The 18,833-nt window shown below is 48.0% G+C and overlaps 1 protein-coding gene across 7 annotated transcripts in view; it reads right to left on the reverse strand.

The window, feature by feature from the left end:
* The window catches only part of RARB (retinoic acid receptor beta), a 508,146-nt gene that overhangs the window by 348,580 nt on the left and 140,733 nt on the right, over nucleotides 1-18,833 (reverse strand). Inside the window, exon 1 of one of the 7 annotated variants that reach the window (XM_069958668.1) lies at nucleotides 9,019-9,106. The exons of the other annotated variants lie outside the window; for them this stretch is intronic. The gene's annotated coding sequence lies outside the window, so the exon portion shown is untranslated. Of the gene's footprint in view, nucleotides 1-9,018; nucleotides 9,107-18,833 lie in introns of those variants that run through there. 7 annotated transcript variants of the gene reach the window in all.

The raw sequence follows: 18,833 nt of genomic DNA on the forward strand, positions 1-18,833 counted from the left end.
CTGGGTCAGAGTACAGAGCTGTAGACCCCGCTATGCAGACCATGCCCCTCCTCCACTCGCGCTCCAACCCAGTACAGGGAGCTCTTAAACCAAAGCAATGCTCTTAAACCAAGTCACAATTGTGAAAAACTGTGAGCTCTTAAACCAAAACGCTCTTAAACCAAAGTACCACTATATATATATATATATATATATATATATATATATATTTATATTAAAATCAATGCCCCTGTGGGGGGCGTGGCCTGGCGATGGCGGCGTGAGGACGTGTTCTTGCAGAGCTCCCGCTGTAGGGAGGCCGCACTAGCTCTTCTCCCCGCTCTCCCCCCTCTCACCCCCGGCCATATGTTTGGGAAAAGGACCGGGAGACAGCCCAGCACCCGCCGCACCCGCTCCCGGCAAGGACAACGCAGCCTGGACGGCTTTCTCTGTCCGGACGCCGGACACTCCGCAGCGCGCGCAGCAGCAGAGCTGCGACACGCAGCTCCTGAGGGACAGACGCCGGGAGATCAGCCGCGGGGCACCCGCATCCTCCGCTCAGCAGCGGGCACGGTAGGTGCCGACCCGATCTCTCCTCCGGTCCGCTCTATGCCCACTGTCAGCCCGGGCCCGGTCGGCGCCGCCGCTGCACCACGTGAGGAGAACCTGCAGGCGCCATCTTTATCCTCCCCTCCCGCGCTGGCTGGTTCCCCTCAGGCTGTAGAGATGGAGCAGGCCCCACAGCCACATGTCTCTCCCCCTCCTACATGGGACTGGCAGGAGTATGTGAAACAGCTACCCACGAGGGCAGAAATGGAGGGATTTGTACAGAGACTGGAAAGATCTTACAGGCAGGAGCTGAGCTCCATTAAAGCGGCCATCCAGATGACTGAGGATAGGGTTGAGGAGCTGGCGGCAGACCAAAAGCAAGTATCCACACAAGTGGCTGATATCTCTAGCAAAGTAGAGACTCATGACTATCATATTGCTCAGCTCTATAAGCTACATGACGATAATGAAAACCGCAGCAGGCGGAACAACATTCGAATCAGAGGTCTGCCCGAAGCAACTAAAACACCTGACCTCATCCCTTCCTTACAGGGGATTTTCAGCTCACTGCTCAACCGCCCGGTAACTGATGACTTTGAAATCGACAGGGCGCACAGGGCGTTGGGGCCCATTAGCAAAGATCCTAACAGACCACGGGATGTCATATGCCGCCTGCATCATTATGCCATAAAGGAAGAGATCATGCGCAAAGCACGGGAATTGGACACGGTGGACTTTGATGGTGCTCCTCTGATTCTGCTTCAAGACCTCTCCAGACATACGCTGTCCCAGAGGAGGGCTTTACGACCATTGTTGGAATTGCTGCGGGAGAAGGAAATACCATATGCATGGGGCTTCCCGTTTCAGCTTGTTGTTCGCCTCCATGGCCGCCGCTATGTCCTTAAAGATCCAGCTGACTTGCCTGAATTTCTCGCTAATCTTAATCTGCCTATGGTGCGGCTACCGGATTGGTCCAGTGTGCCTCAGTTCCAGGAAAGACGGGGTCCTTCTGCACGTTCCAGGGACTTGGAGGACGAGGGATGATGCACAGCACGCGGATCCCCGCTTTACAAGGATTGAGCGAGACTGTTAAGCTTTAGCCATTGACTGGCCGTTGGTTCTCCTTTTGCCTGCTGCCCGTTTTTCACTATGTAGCAGGGTGGTTACTGTGCCTTTCCTACCTTTCAGATTGGGAACTCAGTTATGTTGCCTTATATGTTACTAAAGGGGGGGGCTTAGGGCTCCATTAGTCTTGTTCACTATAGTTGGCATTAGTTTGCTTGTGCTCTCGGTTATCATATGTACCCATCTCAGATGTGATGTGTTGATATGCTCTTTATGTTGGGTTCGGGGGTTTTGGCCTGGGGGGGGGGGGGGGGGGGTGAGGTGGGGTGGGGGGGAGATTCAGATTACATTTAGTATGAGCTGTCCTCCTTCTGGGGAGTTTTGTGTCTGTTATTGTCAGTCAAGCTCACATATAGTGTCGGCGCCTTTGTCGCCGTGACTTTTGGTCTACCTGTGGAGCCTAGGTCTCCATAGTGCAAGGGATCTCCTTTAGGTTCCTTGTAATACGTGTTCTCTACTTGTGTTTCTGCTTGTATTGTGTTTCTGCTATCTGATTGTCACTACAAGTGGCCTTTGGTGTCGTACGTCTTTTGTTTTGTTTTCTGTCTCTACTTACGTGTCTACCTTTCCTCCCTTCCCCTCCTTCCTTTCCCTCGTCCGGGTGCCCAGATGTCTACGCTTAAAGTCGCCTCTTATAATGCCAGGGGCCTCAATGAGCCGGCTAAGAGATCTCGTGTGTTATACTCTATGCATAAACAACGTGTACATATTCTATTCCTACAGGAGACTCACTTCCGCACGGGTCATGTGCCTCGGCTGCAGTCCCGCCATTTTCCTTACTTCCTCCACAGCACCAATCCAGACTCGAAGTCTAGGGGTGTCTCCATTGGCGTCCACAAGTCTCTTCAGCACGTCCTTCTTGACACACTCATAGACCCGAGGGGTAGGTACGCTTTTCTCAAATTGACGATTGCTTCCACACTGTACACTGTGGGTACTGTGTACTTCCCCAATTCTGACCAAGGCAGAGCGCTTAGGGATATCCTCCTCGAGACGGACCATTTTATTGACGGTACATTCATCCTAGGGGGAGACTAGGGCTGGGCGATATGGCCAAAAAATAAAATCTCGATTTTTAAAAAATTTTGGACGATTCTCGATTTAAATCTCGATTTTTTTGTTTTTGCTAAATAAATAGGACATTTTTCTCCCTGCAGCATCAGATACGATTTTATTGACGTTTGAGACAACTATATTGTTTCCCAGTGTAACAGTGCTCCTCCTGTGCCCCCATGTAGTAGACAAACACATTGTGTGCCCCATATAAGTAGTTTTCCCAAATATGTGCCCTATGTACTCTGTGCCCCCATATAGTATAGGCGATCTTCTTTGTGCCTTCATCTAGGTAGGGAGTAGTAGTGAGGGTATAGTGGATAAGGGGTGTAATAGTACAGGTAAAGATGAGGAGTGTGGTAGTAGTACAGGTATAGATGATGGGTGTAGTACTACTACTGAGGGGGTATGGGGTGGACTGGGGGTCACTGAGTGGGTATGGGGCAGGCTGGGGGTCACTGAGGGGTATGAAGCAGGCTAAGGGTCACTGAGGGGTATGGGGCAGGCTGGGGGTCACTGAGGGGTATGAGGCAGGCTGGGGGTCACTGAGGGGTATGAGGCAGGCTGGGGGTCACTGAGGGGTATGGGGCAGGCTGGGGGTCACTGAGGGGTATGGGGCAGGCTAAGGGTCACTGAGGGGTATGGGGCAGGCTGGGGGTCACTGAGGGGTATGAGGCAGGCTGGGGGTCACTGAGGGGTATGGGGCAGGCTGGGGGTCACTGAGGGGTATGGGGCAGCTGAGGGGACACTGAGGGGTATGGGGCAGGCTGGGGGTCACTGAGGGGTATGAGGCAGGCTGGGGGTCACTGAGGGGTATGGGGCAGGCTGGGGGTCACTGAGGGGTATGGGGCAGCTGAGGGGACACTGAGGGGTATGGGGCAGGCTGGGGGTCACTGAGGGGTATGAGGCAGGCTGGGGGTCACTGAGGGGTATGGGGCAGGCTGGGGGTCACTGAGGGGTATGGGGCAGGCTGGGGGTCACTGAGGGATATGAAGCCGGCTGGGGGTCACTCAGGGGTATGGGGCAGCTGAGGGGACACTGAGGGGGTATGGGGCAGCTGAGGGGGTATGGGGCAGCTGAGGGGACACTGAGGGGGTATGGGGCAGCTGAGGGGACACTGAGGGGGTATGGGGCAGCTGAGGGGACACTGAGGGGGTATGGGGCAGCTGAGGGGGACTAGGCAGGCGTGGTAAAGTGTCAGGACTGCGCGGTGAGGTGCAGGGCCGGCGGTCAGGAGAGATGTGGTACCGGCGGCTCCAGCCTCTTCACAGAGCCGCGGCTGACCTCTCCCGCCCCTTACACGTTAGTGCCGCGCTGAGCTGCGTCCCGCTCTCTTCCTGTCACACGTGCAGGTCCTGTTCTGTGGAGGAGGCGGCAGGGATCGCAGCAGAAGGAGAGAACGTCGCTGCGGGTCCTGGAGCTGTACAGCGGGCAGCGACGTTCTCTCCTTCTGCTGCGATCCCTGCCGCCTCCTCCACAGAACAGGACCTGCACGTGTGACAGGAAGAGAGCGGGACGCAGCTCAGCGCGGCACTAACGTGTAAGGGGCGGGAGAGGTCAGCCGCGGCTCTGTGAAGAGGCTGGAGCCGCCGATACCACATCTCTCCTGACCGCCGGCCCTGCACCACACCGCGCCATCCTGCAACTCTCTCCGGACCCGACACTTTACCGCGCCGCCCGCAATGATTTTTTGTGAAAATCGAATTTACGATTTTCACAAAAAATCAAATCGATTCTAACTGTCTGGGCGATTAATCGAATTAATTCGATTAATCGCCCAGCCCTAGGGGAGACTAACATGACAATGGAGCCTCCACTGGATTCCTCCTCTGGGAAATCGGTGGTCCCTAGGTCATCCTTGACCATGGCGAAGAGAGCCTTAGACACACAGAGATTGGTTGATACATGGAGGGTTTTGCACCCTCAGGATAGGGACTACACCTATTTCTCCCCCGCACACCAATCATACAGCCGGTTGGACATGATTTTTCTTTCACAACATGCTCTCATGCACACCCCATACGCTTCGATTGGCACGGGCTTATGGTCTGACCACTCCCCTGTTTTCCTTTCTCTCACTCTGCCTGACGGCGCACCCAGAGAATGGTCTTGGCGCCTCAATGAAACCCTCTTACAGGATGTGGTGTGCAAGACAGCAATAGAATCTGCCATTTCAGACTTTCTTTTAATCCATGCTGGAGACCCCACATCCCTCCCTATGCAGTGGGAAACCTTAAAATGTGTCCTCCGTGGAGTTCTTATACAAAATGGGGCTCGATTGAAAAAAGAGAGAGGCGCTAAGCTCCGTAAACTTCTGGCTACCCTGTCTGACCTCACGGCCACACATAAACGCACCCTAGACATTGCCACTCTCCAGGCCATGACTGTGGTCAGGGAACAAATTAAGGATCTTGTGCTGAAAACTGAAGTAGCCAATAAATTGAGATTCAAAGGGTATCTGTATGCTCAAGCTAATAAATGCGGTCGAGCTCTGGCGAGGTACATCCATCCACGGAATGCTCCTACCTATATTCCCCTTATTCAGGACACAAATGGTGTGGTTCATCATAATCCGAGGCTTATTGCCAACACATTTAAAGACTTCTACAGTTCCTTATATTCTATATCTGGACATTATGATGATGCCTCGGCGGAGGTTCTTGACAATAAGCTATCGGATTATATGAGAGAGACGGCCCTGCCCGTGGTAGATGATGACACTAGGGAGAGCCTTGATGTGCCTTTTACGGAGGAGGAAGTGGGGACAGCTATTGCAGCCTCCAAGAATGGCAAAAGTCCTGGGCCTGATGGCTTTACGGCAGTGTTCTACAAAAAGTTCAAGGGCTGCCTACTTCCTTTCCTGACAAAGGTCTTTAATGCTGTCTCAGCGGGTGTACAATTTCCGAAACAGGCGTTGGAAGCTCATGTGGTGGTCCTGCCTAAGCCAGGGAAAGATGAGACCCAATGTAGCAGTTACCGCCCAATATCTCTCATCAATTGTGATATTAAACTGTACTCAAAGATGCTGGCAACCCGCTTGAACCCTGTAATTTCAAAGGTGATCCATTTGGACCAAGTGGGTTTTATTCCGGGACGGGAGGCAAGGGACAATACCATACGCACCATCTCTCTTGTAGCTCATGCTCACAGCACTAAGACCCCGTTGTGTCTGATCTCAGTCGACGCAGAAAAGGCCTTCGACAGGGTCCATTGGAAATTCCTGACGGCATCCCTGACGCAAATAGGCCTGAGCGCTGCCTTTGTCAGCAAAATCATGGCACTTTACACTCATCCTTCTGCCCGTGTCAGAGCCAATGGGGTCCTGTCGGAGGTCTTCCACATCAAGAATGGTACACGTCAGGGGTGCCCCTTGTCTCCTCTCCTGTATGTACTGACCATGGAACACTTGGCGGTTTCCCTGCGCAGTGACCCGAATGTTACGGGAATGGTAATTGGGCAGGATCACCATAAGTTAGCCTTGTATGCGGACGACCTGCTCCTTTACGCGACATCCCCGCACACATCTTTGCCCTCAATTTTAAAGATATTGGAGACTTTCGGAAGGCTTAGCAACTTTAAGGTGAATCTGTCTAAGATGGAAGGCCTCAATATCTCTTTACCAGCACCTGACTTGGCCCGGTTAAAATTTAACTTTAACTTTCGCTGGCAATCTGATAGCATCACTTACTTGGGCATACAGATTCCGAATAGGCTGGACCTGCTGTTCTCCCTGAACTATGTTCCCTTGCAAAAGAAAACGTTAGACCGTTTACAATCCTATCACAGACAATTTCTCTCATGGTTTGGTAGGATGAGCGTCCTCAAGATGGACATCCTTCCCCGCTTTCTCTACATATTCCAAACAGTCCCTATCAGTGTCCCCGTGGCTTATTTCCGCACATTACAAAAAGCCTTCACCCTGTATGTCTGGGGAGGCAGCAGACCACGTTTGAGCCGACTAGCCCTGACGAAACCTAAAATTGATGGAGGGGTGGGTCTCCCGGACCTTCGCCTTTATCACGAGGCCGCGATGCTGACCAGGACATTGGACTGGGCGCACAGGGGGGCTGTCAAACGGTGGGTGGGTTTGGAACAGAGTATTGCCCCGAGTAATCTACTTGCATCTCTATGGATACTTCCATTAGACAGGGAAACGTTAGCGGGATGGCCATTCCTTGCTAAACACACCTTTCACATATGGGACAGGTGGGTGCGGCAATTCAGCATCTCGTTTCGGCCTGGCCCCATGACACCTCTGTTTGGGAATCCGGCTTTCCCGGCAGGGCTGGAGACGGGGATTTTCCTACTGTGGCACAGGGACACTGACCCCCGCTTACATCAGATTGTGCCTGATGGGAGTCTCCCTTCATTGCAGACCCTACGAGAGGCCAACCCGGCAAGAGCTTTGTCTTGGATGGCGCATAATCAATTGCAGTCCTTTCTCCAAACCCCCACCGTGCGTGCGGCATTGGACCTTTCCCTGACAGATTTTGACCACTGGGCGTTAGCATCAGATGGTGGCACCCAGGTGCTATCTAAACTCTATAGTATGCTCATGTCTCTCAGCAACCCTGGCGTGGCTTCTTACTTCTCCCTTTGGGAAAGAGATCTGGCAGTTTCTTTCACTGCGGAGGAGATCATTAAGATGTGCACTTTTGCTCATGGCATGTCTATGGCGTCTCATGCAAAAGAGAAAAATTTTAAAATTTTGTCCCGCTGGTATCGCTGCCCGACTCTGCTACATCGCATGTACCCTAAGGTGTCTGATTTATGTTGGAGGTGCAACCAAGAGGAGGGGACCTTGCTGCACGTATGGTGGGGTTGTACCCGTATTAAACCCTTCTGGGAGGGGGTCTTCAGAATTTATGAGGAGTTCTCTGGGAAACGTGTTGTCAACTCCCCCCAAATCGCTCTATTGTCCTTGTTGCCCGGTACCCTGTCTGCTCTCAAGAAGGACGTGCTGAGACACTTTCTTACAGCTGCTAGAATTGTAATACCTCGCCATTGGAGGACGGCAGTCTCGCCTGTCCTACAAGAATGGTTCGCAGAGCTGTGTGCTATTCAACGTGCAGAGGAGATGGTGGCCGAGGCGCAGGGCCGAGTGGACGCTTTCAAGAAGGTCTGGATAGCGTGGACGTTCCACGTAGAGGCCCCAGGCTTTGTAGAGACCCTAAGGTGAATTGATGGTGAATCTCTGGATTTCCCGGCATATCCCTCTGTGCTTTCCCTTGTCTTTCTCTCTTTTCTTCTCTTTTGTGGTGTCTGTCCGTTATTCCTTTGTGGTTTGTAGTTCATATATGGTTTATTCTTTGGTTTCAGATTTAGCCTCATGTGGATCAGCGGAATGGGGACCGCTAGGGTTTATTTTATACTGTGCTGACCATAATGTTATGTTTTGATTGTTCTCTTTTTATTATTGTGCCCTACTGCTCGCTGGAGGCCACTATCTGTGGCGCAAGCTTTATGTTATATTGGCTTTCTGACCCATTGAATGTGATTCTGTTTGTGTTGTTAATTTTTCTGCTATTCTACACAAAATTCTAATAAAATCAGAGTAAACATAAAATCAATGCCCCTGTGATCACATTTCTTTTCTGTTCTGGTTTATAGAACCATCTGAGTCTCCCTGCCATGTAAATATATAGACTGATGAATATGACTGGCTGAAGACATGTTTGGACTGAGGAGCTGGTGTAAAGCTGTATCTACTGTAATGTAACCTTTAAATTGTGTGAATTTCCTGCACACATACTGTAAATGTATAATACTATGCTGTACATGAGCAAGGTCATCTCGGAGCAGGGGGCTACCTCTGTGATCAGTCATCCTTACACGACAGCTCAAATGAATGACCACTGGACGCCAGAAACATTTTATAATAACAATGTTATGCATCAAGCTGAAGACTATTTGTTTCATTGACACTACTGTGTTACTGGAGGCCATTTTAATTTCTCATCACGACAAAGGAATAGCCACAGTTTAAGAGTGTGTTAAGGTTTAGCACTTAAGATAAAGCATTGAGGGGGAAAAATATATGTCTGTTTACATAAAAATAGAAAATAAAAAAAAATAAAAAAAATGTAAACAAAGTAATATTAAAATTTGTGAGCTTATATAGTAGCTATGTATATGCTACGATTAGCACTTCACATTGCAAAACAATTATTAAAGGTGTAAACTGAGATTAATGTTTACACCCCATCTTTATTGGCTGTTCATGCCTGCAATGATAACAATACCAAGATTGAAGTTAAAATAAGGAGGAGCTGTCCTGGCAACAAACCTTGCCTCACACATTCCATCACCTACCTGCTGACTTCCTCAGGGGTATGAATTCTTAGCCCATAATGTGATCCCTAAAGGGGTATTCTGCTGAATCGTAACTCTTAATATGTTGTTGCCCTTGTCTGGCAGTGACAGCCTATCAGCTAATCACTGACTGAGGTGAGACAGTGTCAGGGCCAGTGATTGGCTAAGCACGCTATCACTGCCAGATGAGTCCATATTAGAAAAGGAGATGGGATCTGTCAGCCGGGACACGAACATGATGTTGGAGGAGACCGAAAGAGTGCAGAAATGTAAGAATTGGCAGTTTCTTATGTTCACCCCAAGGGCAGAAACATATTAATAATTACATTTTAGATGAATTTCCCTTTAACCACTAGACGACCCTGGGCGTACCTGTACGTCCTGGGCTGCCTAGGGGAGTTCAGAGCGGGGCCATTAGCGTGCATGGTGTCGGCTAATTAAGTAATCAGATGCAGCTGTCAAAATTAACAGCTGCATCTGATTACTATATGTAGCCTCTTCCCAGGTGTCTAGTGGGGTGTCACGCGGAGGAGTGATCCCAGTGTTCGGTACTCGATTGCTTTCAGCTGCAGCATAGATCTCAATGAGAGATCAGTGTGCTTATACTAGAAGCCACCCATAAGGTCAATGAGGTCCTATTTTTACCAGGTGCAGCCAGTGGCTCTTATCTGGTACCTGCATCAAATTATTTTATTTAGTGAAATATGCTTAGCAAAAAGTGTACAAATCAACTAGGCAGCAATTGAAAGAACTTGGCTAAAACAGGAGAGGAACACCAACCAAAAATTCCACAAGGCAGCGGCGAGCGGGTGAATTGGCGGGGGGGGGGGGGTGTGCTGCCCGGGTGATCGCTAGATTATTTTAAACCGGGGCAGAGCCTGGCCGGCCCCCTGATATTTACCCCCTCCTGCTGGTCCCAATCCCAAAGCTAGTCCCAATGCAGAGAAATCGCCACCTGGCGGTCTGCACGTTAAATGTGTTAATGGAAAGAAGAGATAAGTTTGACATCCTTAGGAAATCACTACTCCAGAGCTGCTAAAAAGGGGGACCTGCATGATGTTGTAAACATTTTATTTTCTCGAAGAAATATGTAAAGTAGTTTTATACATACATTAGGCAAAAAAAAAAAACAGGTCTCTTATTTTCCTCTGATTGGTAAGATGGCCAACCACATGCATCACTCAGCACCCCTGCTGAACCAACTGTGAAAATCAGTGCAGTGTTGCCTGGGGTAAGGGTGGAGAACAGGATGCTGAACTGGTTAGTTCATTATGAAGTAAAGCTCTAACTTCTCATTTATTTATAATGTATATCACTATTTTACATGGGTAAGCCTTTTTAAGCCTGACTGCTGAGTACCAAAGTGGCTTCATTTACAGTATTTGTTTACACGGTTTTGTATTAGTCACTCTATACATTGATCAGTCAAAACATTAAAGGGTACCAGTCACTATGGTGTTATTCCCTTAACAGCGTGCAGTCACAGCTGATGCCGGAAGAGTGGGTTGCTTGCCCAATGTGGCAAATAATCGCTCCATGTAATAAGGTCTTAAAGGGAATGTGTCACCTAAATTTTATTTTACTGATTAGAATCACATACTAAAACCTGTTCTTTTATTCTTATCTGTTTCTATTTTCGGACTTTAATATTTATTTATTTATTTCACTATACGTACATTCTTATGGGAGCTGCCAAATTGTCTGGGCTATTTTTCACAGCATTTAGTGACATGCTTTACAGCAAGATTCATGGACATAGATGACAAGACAGAGTCTATCCTCTTGAAATGAGTGTGAAACATAATTGAGCATGCTCTATGAGCTTTGAAAAGGTCTTTCCAAAGGGAGCTGCTATTGTCTTATATTGATGCTATCTACCTACTGGTGTCACATGTTGTAATAATGTACAGATCATTTTACAGCAGCCTCCTCTTATCACTACAGACACAACAGAAAATCTCAGCTTAGTTTTAGCCCTAGTGGTAAGAATGAAAACTGTAAGATTTTAGGATTATTTTATAATATAGAGATAAAAATTGAAAATTAGAAAAAAAAGTCACCAAAAATTCTTAAAACATGTTTAAAAAAATATTACAAAATATTATTAAAAATTAAAAATCATGACACATTCCCTTTAAAAGCTGCTATTTTGAAGCTTTGTAGCGGGTTTTTTTTTTTACTTACTATATAAAGAAAGCGTGACACAGCTACCATGTTGTCGCTTTCAATCAAATTTCTCTATTATTAAACTTAGTAAGGCTAAAATTTCTTACTTTCTTACTCCTATTAGAAATGTTATTAAAACCTGAACTGCATTACAATCAATTATGTAAAACCTGCAAATAGTGCAGGAAATTTCCAGCTAATTTGGAGACATTAAATTTCCTGCAAGTACCAATTTAGCTCAGCGCTATAGTAATAAAAATAAACTGTTTAGTTAATACAAACCAGATAGAGAACTATTACCTAGCACACATGCAAACTGCCATATGGACAGTAATTATTATCTCTAGTGCACAAACAACACTAAACAGCAGGGACGTCGACTTTACAGGGACACGTTTATATTTTCCATAAATATTCAATCAAACAATTCCCATGATTCGGTATTTAGAGGCTTACAGCTTTAGGCTGGGTTCACACTACGTATATTTCAGTCAGTATTGTGGTCCTCATATTGTAACCAAAACCAGGAGTGGATTGAAAACACAGAAAGGATCTGTTCACACAATGTTGAAATTGAGTGGATGGCCGCCATTTAATGGCAAATATTTGCTGTTATTTTAAAACAAAAGCTGTTATATTGAAATAATGGCAGTTATTTGCTGTTATATGGCGGCCATCCACTCAATTTCAACATTGTTTGAACAGAGCCTTTCTGTGTTTTTAATCCACTCCTGGTTTTGGTTGCAATATGAGGACCACAATACTGACTGAAATATACGTAGCGTGAACCCAGCCACAGGCTATGTTCACAATACGTAAGTACCATAGTGATCACGGCCGTTGTTAATCATGGCCGTCAGTACTTCGGTACTTACGTAGTGCTGCCACTGAGGAAATCCCGGCCAAAGTGTATACACATAGTATACACTCCGACCGGGATCCCTAGCGACACTTGCTGGTATCACTCTCAGTGTGGTAACCACTAGGGCATCTCGGCTGGATTAAAGAAGTGAATACTGTTTTATTTCTTGAGAGCCACACAGAGCAGATGAAACAGGTTGTCTGGAGAGGACTCATTGACTTCTATGTGGAGAGTTAGGGGCATGCTCTGTGACCTGTGATTGTTATTGTGCAGAGCAGGGGAGAAAATGAGTTGTGATATCACCTATTTTCAATGACAGATCCTGATCCTAATATAGCCAAATCTTAGACTCTCTGGTCATAGATAAAAATACTGTAGAATCCTACACCTGTCTCTTTTAGATATCAAATAGATTTATTTGTTTTCTTTCTACTAAGTCACGGCTATGGTGCCTCTAAGGCAAACCAACAAATACACTGTAAGGAATCTTACTTTTCTGCAAATCCTGAGCTACCAACGTACCAATATGTTGCAGGCCTAAGTGGAATAAGCAGAGTTTGTCATTTATTGTACACACCTAGCTGTACTAAAGATGGAAACATATGCTGCCTGTCTATATACCGTATATGATAGGACATGATGAAAAATAAGTGAATTTTAAGAGATCCTTTCTGGTGTGCCATTTTGCCAAGTCATTACCATATTTCTTTTATATGGTGTTATTTGATTTACCATTTATCTTTTATTTACATTTGTTAAACTTTGGCAGATTTCTTTTTAAAGAGAATATAAAGTAATAAACATTGTTCGGAGGAAATTTTATAATCAATATTTATGGTGTGCTCAGTGTTAGAACCTTAAAGGAAAATTCTACTTTCTATCAAGTCTTTTATTAGTTTCAGGCCTGCGCATAATACTGCATTTCTGGGTCTGTATTGCGACTGAAAGTCCTGCGAGTTTAATGACCCTAATGGAAAGTATCATGGATCCCTATGCTGCTTTCAGTTCAGGTCATTAGGTTTGCAGTGGCTGTATTATGGTGCATTTACACAGACAGATTTATCTGACTGATTTTGGAAGCCAAAGCCAGGAATGGATTTGAGAACAGAAGAAATCAATCTCAATCTTTCCCTTATTACCTGTTCTCTGTTTATATTCTGTTCCTGGTTTTGGCTTCAAAAATATGACAGATAAATCTCTCTGTGTAAACGCACCATTACATTTGTCTGATACACTTGGCCTAAATTGTTGAGTGTTTAGCCTCATCCAATTGTAAACTATATGAATAGATATAGACCTGTGCGAGAACATACACTAAGGGGCTCACGCCATACTATACTTATTTGGGGTACAAACTCACTGGGCGGATCTCCAGCAAGTTTCTCGCTGTGGATCCCTGCCCTGTACAGTCTATGGGCAGACAAACTCGCAGCAGGATGCACATTACGCTGCAAGTTTGTCAGCAGCCTGTCTCGTTAACCCCCGGCCGCCAGTGCGTATGCATCACCGGGTTCCAGCTCCGGCTTGCTTTGGGGCTTCCGATGACTTCACGTCTTGCTCAGCCAATCAGTGCACTGTGGCGGGGCAGCGCATTGGTTGGCTGAGCGGGACGTGCCAGGAACCCCCGAAGCAAGCTGGAACAGTTTCTGAACAGTTTACCTATACTCATGAAGCAGTTACTCAAGAAGATAGCGGATCAGTGGTGTAAACTTGAATCAAAACTTGACCTTTATTTTCAGTGACCCCTAAAATCAAGACAGGACATGAAATGGCGACCTCCAGGCTGTGACGCCCATGCGTTTCTGGTGCCTATACACCCTTAATCATGACCATGACATCAAAGTAACAAGACCTGAGACTTCCGGTTCCGGCGCGGCCAGGCAGCATGTGCTGAGGCAGAGCTCTTGGGCCGTTAAGGCACGTTACTCGCATTAACAGCCTCACCGGCGACCGAACGCGCACCACAGCAGGAGGACGTGCCGGGGAAGTGGAGGGAGCAGCAGATGGACCGGTACGTTCTAAGGATCGCTGCCAAACAGCCCTTCTCCGGCGGCGCTTCAGACGCTGAGGACACGCAGCAGCCCAAGATGGCGCCCGGAGATCCCACACAACCGTAGGCCACGCAGCCAGACCCGTCGACCACACCATCTACACTGCCAGGCACTGAGGCGGACGTGGCGCCCGCACAGCAGGGCCCGGGTCCTATAAACTTTGCAGCATTAGCTGCCGCAGTTACTGAACATATAGCCCCTGACATACAACGGCTCCTGGAGGAGGCGCTCAGGTCATCCCTTACCCAGATACAGACGGAGCTGAAGGACAGCACAGCTAGAATCACTGCTGTGGAACAAAGGGTCTCTTCCCTGGAAGATGAAAATGATTATCTCTGATCCCGACTGCGCCAGCTAGTAAATGAGACAGATGTGATGGCAGACAAGATGGATGACCTAGAAAACAGGTCCCGACGTAATAACCTGAGAGTGGTGGGCATAAAAGAGTGTCGCATTGGGTGACCTACAGTCCTTTTGTGAGAGGGACATTCCCAAAGCCCTCAATTTGCCACATGCATGCCGTATAGAAAGGGTGCACAGTCTGGGTCCAACCCCACAGACCAGAGGGGAAAACAGCAACCAGCTCTCCACTAGACCAAAACAGGTGATTCTCCGCCTATTAGACTACAACGACAAAATGGCGTGGCTGAGGTCTTATAGACTCCGCACACGACCCTTGGAGATCAATGGTATGCGTCTTCTCATATTTTAAGATTTTTCGGCTGAAGTGACTAAAAGGCGCAAGTTGTATAAAGCAAAACGGAGGTTTCCATTACAATATCCTGCACTACTTCTCATCGCCGAGGAAAGCTAAGGAAGCTCTGGACTCCTTGAGATCTTCTTCACTGGATTCTCTATCCACGTCAGGGAATATTCGCAGGCATTTCCTACTCACGGGTTGTCAAGAGGTACTCCACCCCGGGGCTCCAACTTACCGCCCAAGGACAGGCGGAACCGCCGGCGAGATTCTCCAAGGCGATCCAGGCGCTCCAGGTCTCAGTCACCGGACTGAATAAGAAGGTAAATTTCTACTATTATTGCCGGTTGGGACAGTATGTTTCTATGCCATTTGGGTTTTCTCATGTACAGTTTATATTTTGCATGTCCTATGTAGGTTAACTCAACCCTGTTTACACCTATCTGGTGCTCATACTGATCTTAGTTAAATGTGTCTCCCGGTAGCTTGCCACCTGTCTGGAAAAAGAGAAGTCCAATACTCATAAATAAGGGAGGCTACAGTTAAAGTCAGTGCTCCCTATGAGATGTTTTTTGTTTTACTGTTTGTCCTGTTTTGTCTGGTTTTACTGTTGGTGCAATAGAATACCTATACTTGTCATGTGGGGGGTACAGGACCAGGGGGCGTTGATGGAGGCTGCTGTGCTACCTAATAGTGGGGATCCAACCTCTGTGCTGCTCATGCATTTGTGGTATCCTTCCCTTAAGATTTCTACTGATTTAACACACCATGCCGACCATAGTGACATGGAATGTGAAGGGGCTAAAATCGCCCCACAAACGGATCAAAATTCTGAGATATTTAAAACTATTCCGCCCTGATATCGTCCTCTTACAGGAAACCCATTTGGAGGCAGAGGATATTACTAGGATGCAGAGACTATGGGTTGGCACAGTGTTTGGATCTCCCTCCGTAGAAGGTAAAGCGGGAGTAATAACATTGTTACATAAATCCTTTACATTCTTACTGGTATCACATGAACATGACGGGGAAGGCAGAATTTCCCACCTTGTACTTGATCATCAGGGGGGAGCATTGTGGTATTTATAATGTTTATGGCCCAAATGGGGAGAATCAGTTGTTCTTCTCTAATTTAGCCACTAGGGTCAACGCGGATCCCACTCCACGGAAGGTCTTGGGGGGGGGTTTGAACACGGTACTGAACCCGTTAGAAGATAGAAAAGGTCAGGGGGGCTCTGCTCCACGAGCTCGGGACAAAGTGCTAGCAGGTTTTTTGGAGCAGGTTACTTTGGAGGATGCCTGGCGCTTCACTCATCCTGTTGAAAGGGATTTTACACACTTCTCCCATTAGCACCAATAATGGTCTAGAATAGACTATACCCTCTTCAGCCCTGCAGTAACTCGCAGGTTACAATGGGTGGATCATAAAGACCTCGTAATCTCTGACCACACTCCGATTGTGCGGAAACTCCTGGACTTTAGCCCGGTGGGGTTGGATCATATCTGGCGATTCCCCTCCTTCCTCATGACTGACGAATCCTTTGTGGAAGTAGTTAGGGCATGGTGGGTGGAATATGATTATCATAATTCCCAACATAAAACCACCCCTCAATTGTTTTGGGAGGCGGCCAAGTCGGTCCTTAGGGGCCAGCTAATCTCCCATATGGCATATGGCCTCCCGTATGCGAGGGGCATACACCGCTTTCCTTCAGGTCCCTTCTGATCGTAATAGGGCGGCCTGGCAGAAAGCGAGAGATGACTATGAATTATGGTTGAAAAGGCGGGACAAGATATATCGCTCTCATACGGAAGCCGAGTACTTCCGCTATGGCAACAAGGCCAGTCGCCTACTGGCTAGATTGGCTGGGGGTAAGAGACCACCGACTCATGTCTTAGCCCTCCGAGATGACTTAGGGGTACTCCATACTCCAAAACAGATTATTAAGGTGCTAGAGGACTATTATGCTAATCTATATGCTTCTCCCCCCTCGGATCCGGGGCCCTTATCATCCTTCTTGCAGAATCTTACCTTACCCTCTTTGACGGATGAACAGCGAGAGGTCCTCAACGCGGACATTACAGAAGAGGAAGTCCGCGGAGTGATCAAGGTGGTGCATAATGGTGAGGCCCCCGGACCTGACGGCTACACTGGTGAATTCTTTAAAGCCCTTATAGACCACATAGCACCAAGCCTTACTAACCACATTAATGACATGCTAGCAACGGGATCCCTTCCACTGGGAGCTAAGATGGCATACATCAAAGTCATACTAAAACCGGGCAAAGACCCACTCGATCAGACATCCTACAGGCCCATTTCCTTAATTAATAATGATATTAAGTTATTGACCAAAATTCTGGCAGATAGACTGGCAGATTTCTTACCTGAATTAATAACCAAGTCGGTTTTGTTAGGAATAGGTCTGCGGTAACAAATATCAGGCGGTCTTAGACAGAGTGCGGCACCGCCCACAGCCAGGGGCGGTGCCGGCCTCATTGGCACTCGACGCAGAGAAAACCTTTGATAGTGTCCGCTGGGACTGGCTGTGGGCGGTGCTTGACAAATTCGGGATACAGGGGAGAATAGTACGGTTTCTGGGAGGCCTTTATAACGACCCCACTGCTAGAGTGCATACCCTGGGGTTGCAGTCTACTCCGATCCATCTACATAGGGGAACTAGGCAGGGGTGCCCCCTGTCTCCTTTGCTGTTCGACCTGGCAATAGAGCCCCTGGCAAGATATTTAGACTATTCCTCTCTATAGGAGGGGATCAGAGTGGGCACTCAAATGGTGCGACTGGCCCTCTTTGCCGATGATGTGCTCCTTTTTTTAAACAACCCGCGTCATAGTATCCCAAATATCCTTTCCTTTCTGACGGACTATGGGAAAATATCAGAATATAAAATAAATACCGCTAAGAGTGATCTTCTTCCACTGGGCTTAGCTCCCCCTAGATGGCTTCAATCCATCCGCCATCTTCCTATCAAGGTAGCTTCCTCTAGTATCCCATACCTGGGGATAAAAATTGGAAAGACCCCTGATACTCTGTATTCCTTAAATTACCCACCACTATTCCATAAGATCACAAGTGAATTACAGAGATGGGCACGCCTTGCCCTGGCCTTCCTGGGCCGCAGCCATTTAGTTAAAATGATTCGTTTTTCTCGCCTATTGTACCCCCTGCAGACACTGCCACTTCTTCTCAGACATGTGGACTAGGGATGCACGATGCACCGAAATATCGATACTACTATCGATATTTCGGGAAAAAAAAACGGTTCAATACCAGGATTTCCTGATATCGAAACTTTAAGTTAAGCTGAGAACACGGTGGGCGGCTAGCTGAGCTCCGGCCGTGTTCTCTATGTGCCTCTCCCTGCCGCCTGGAGTCTCCTCCTCTGCTCTCCCTCCCTCCGCTCCCATTGGCGCCAATTTTAAATAGCCGGCACTTAGCTATTGCTAGTGCCGGCTATTTAAGTGTATAGATGCCGCTGTCACACTGACAGCGGCACTACCCCCCTCCTGAGCCCGCTCCATATACAGCGGGGGTCGGCTACTGTGTGTAACAGACCCCCGCTGCTGGTGTCTCTCTGATAACAGAGTCCGGCTCCGCCTGACTCTGTTATCAGAGAGATGATTTTTGCAGAAGAGCCAGAGCTGCAAGGAGATCTGGGCGGCTGGAGAGGGAGAGGAGGAAGGAGGAGAAGGCTGGAGAGGGAGAGCGGCTGGAGAGGGAGAGGAGGACGGAGAAGGCTGGAGGTGGGGAGGCTGAAGAGGGAGAGCGGGAGTCTGTGAGATCCGGGAGAGGAGGCCGGGGGATGTGCAGCACATGTGAGGATCCAGCCGGCTGGCAGGTGGGGGAGGTGGCCGGGGCTAAGAGGAGCAGATAAGATCGGCTGTAGTGTGTGGGATCCTGTCTAACCTCCTCTTCTCCTCCTCCACAATCTTGGTAACTAGTGCAGATAGCAGCAGAGCTGTCTTAGTGGTGGGTGGTGCATTAGAGCTGTCTTAGTGATGGGTGGTGCAGCAGAGCTGTCTT

Source organism: Dendropsophus ebraccatus, chromosome 2 (assembly GCF_027789765.1).
Source record: "Dendropsophus ebraccatus isolate aDenEbr1 chromosome 2, aDenEbr1.pat, whole genome shotgun sequence".
Taxonomy (NCBI): Eukaryota; Metazoa; Chordata; class Amphibia; order Anura; family Hylidae; genus Dendropsophus; species Dendropsophus ebraccatus.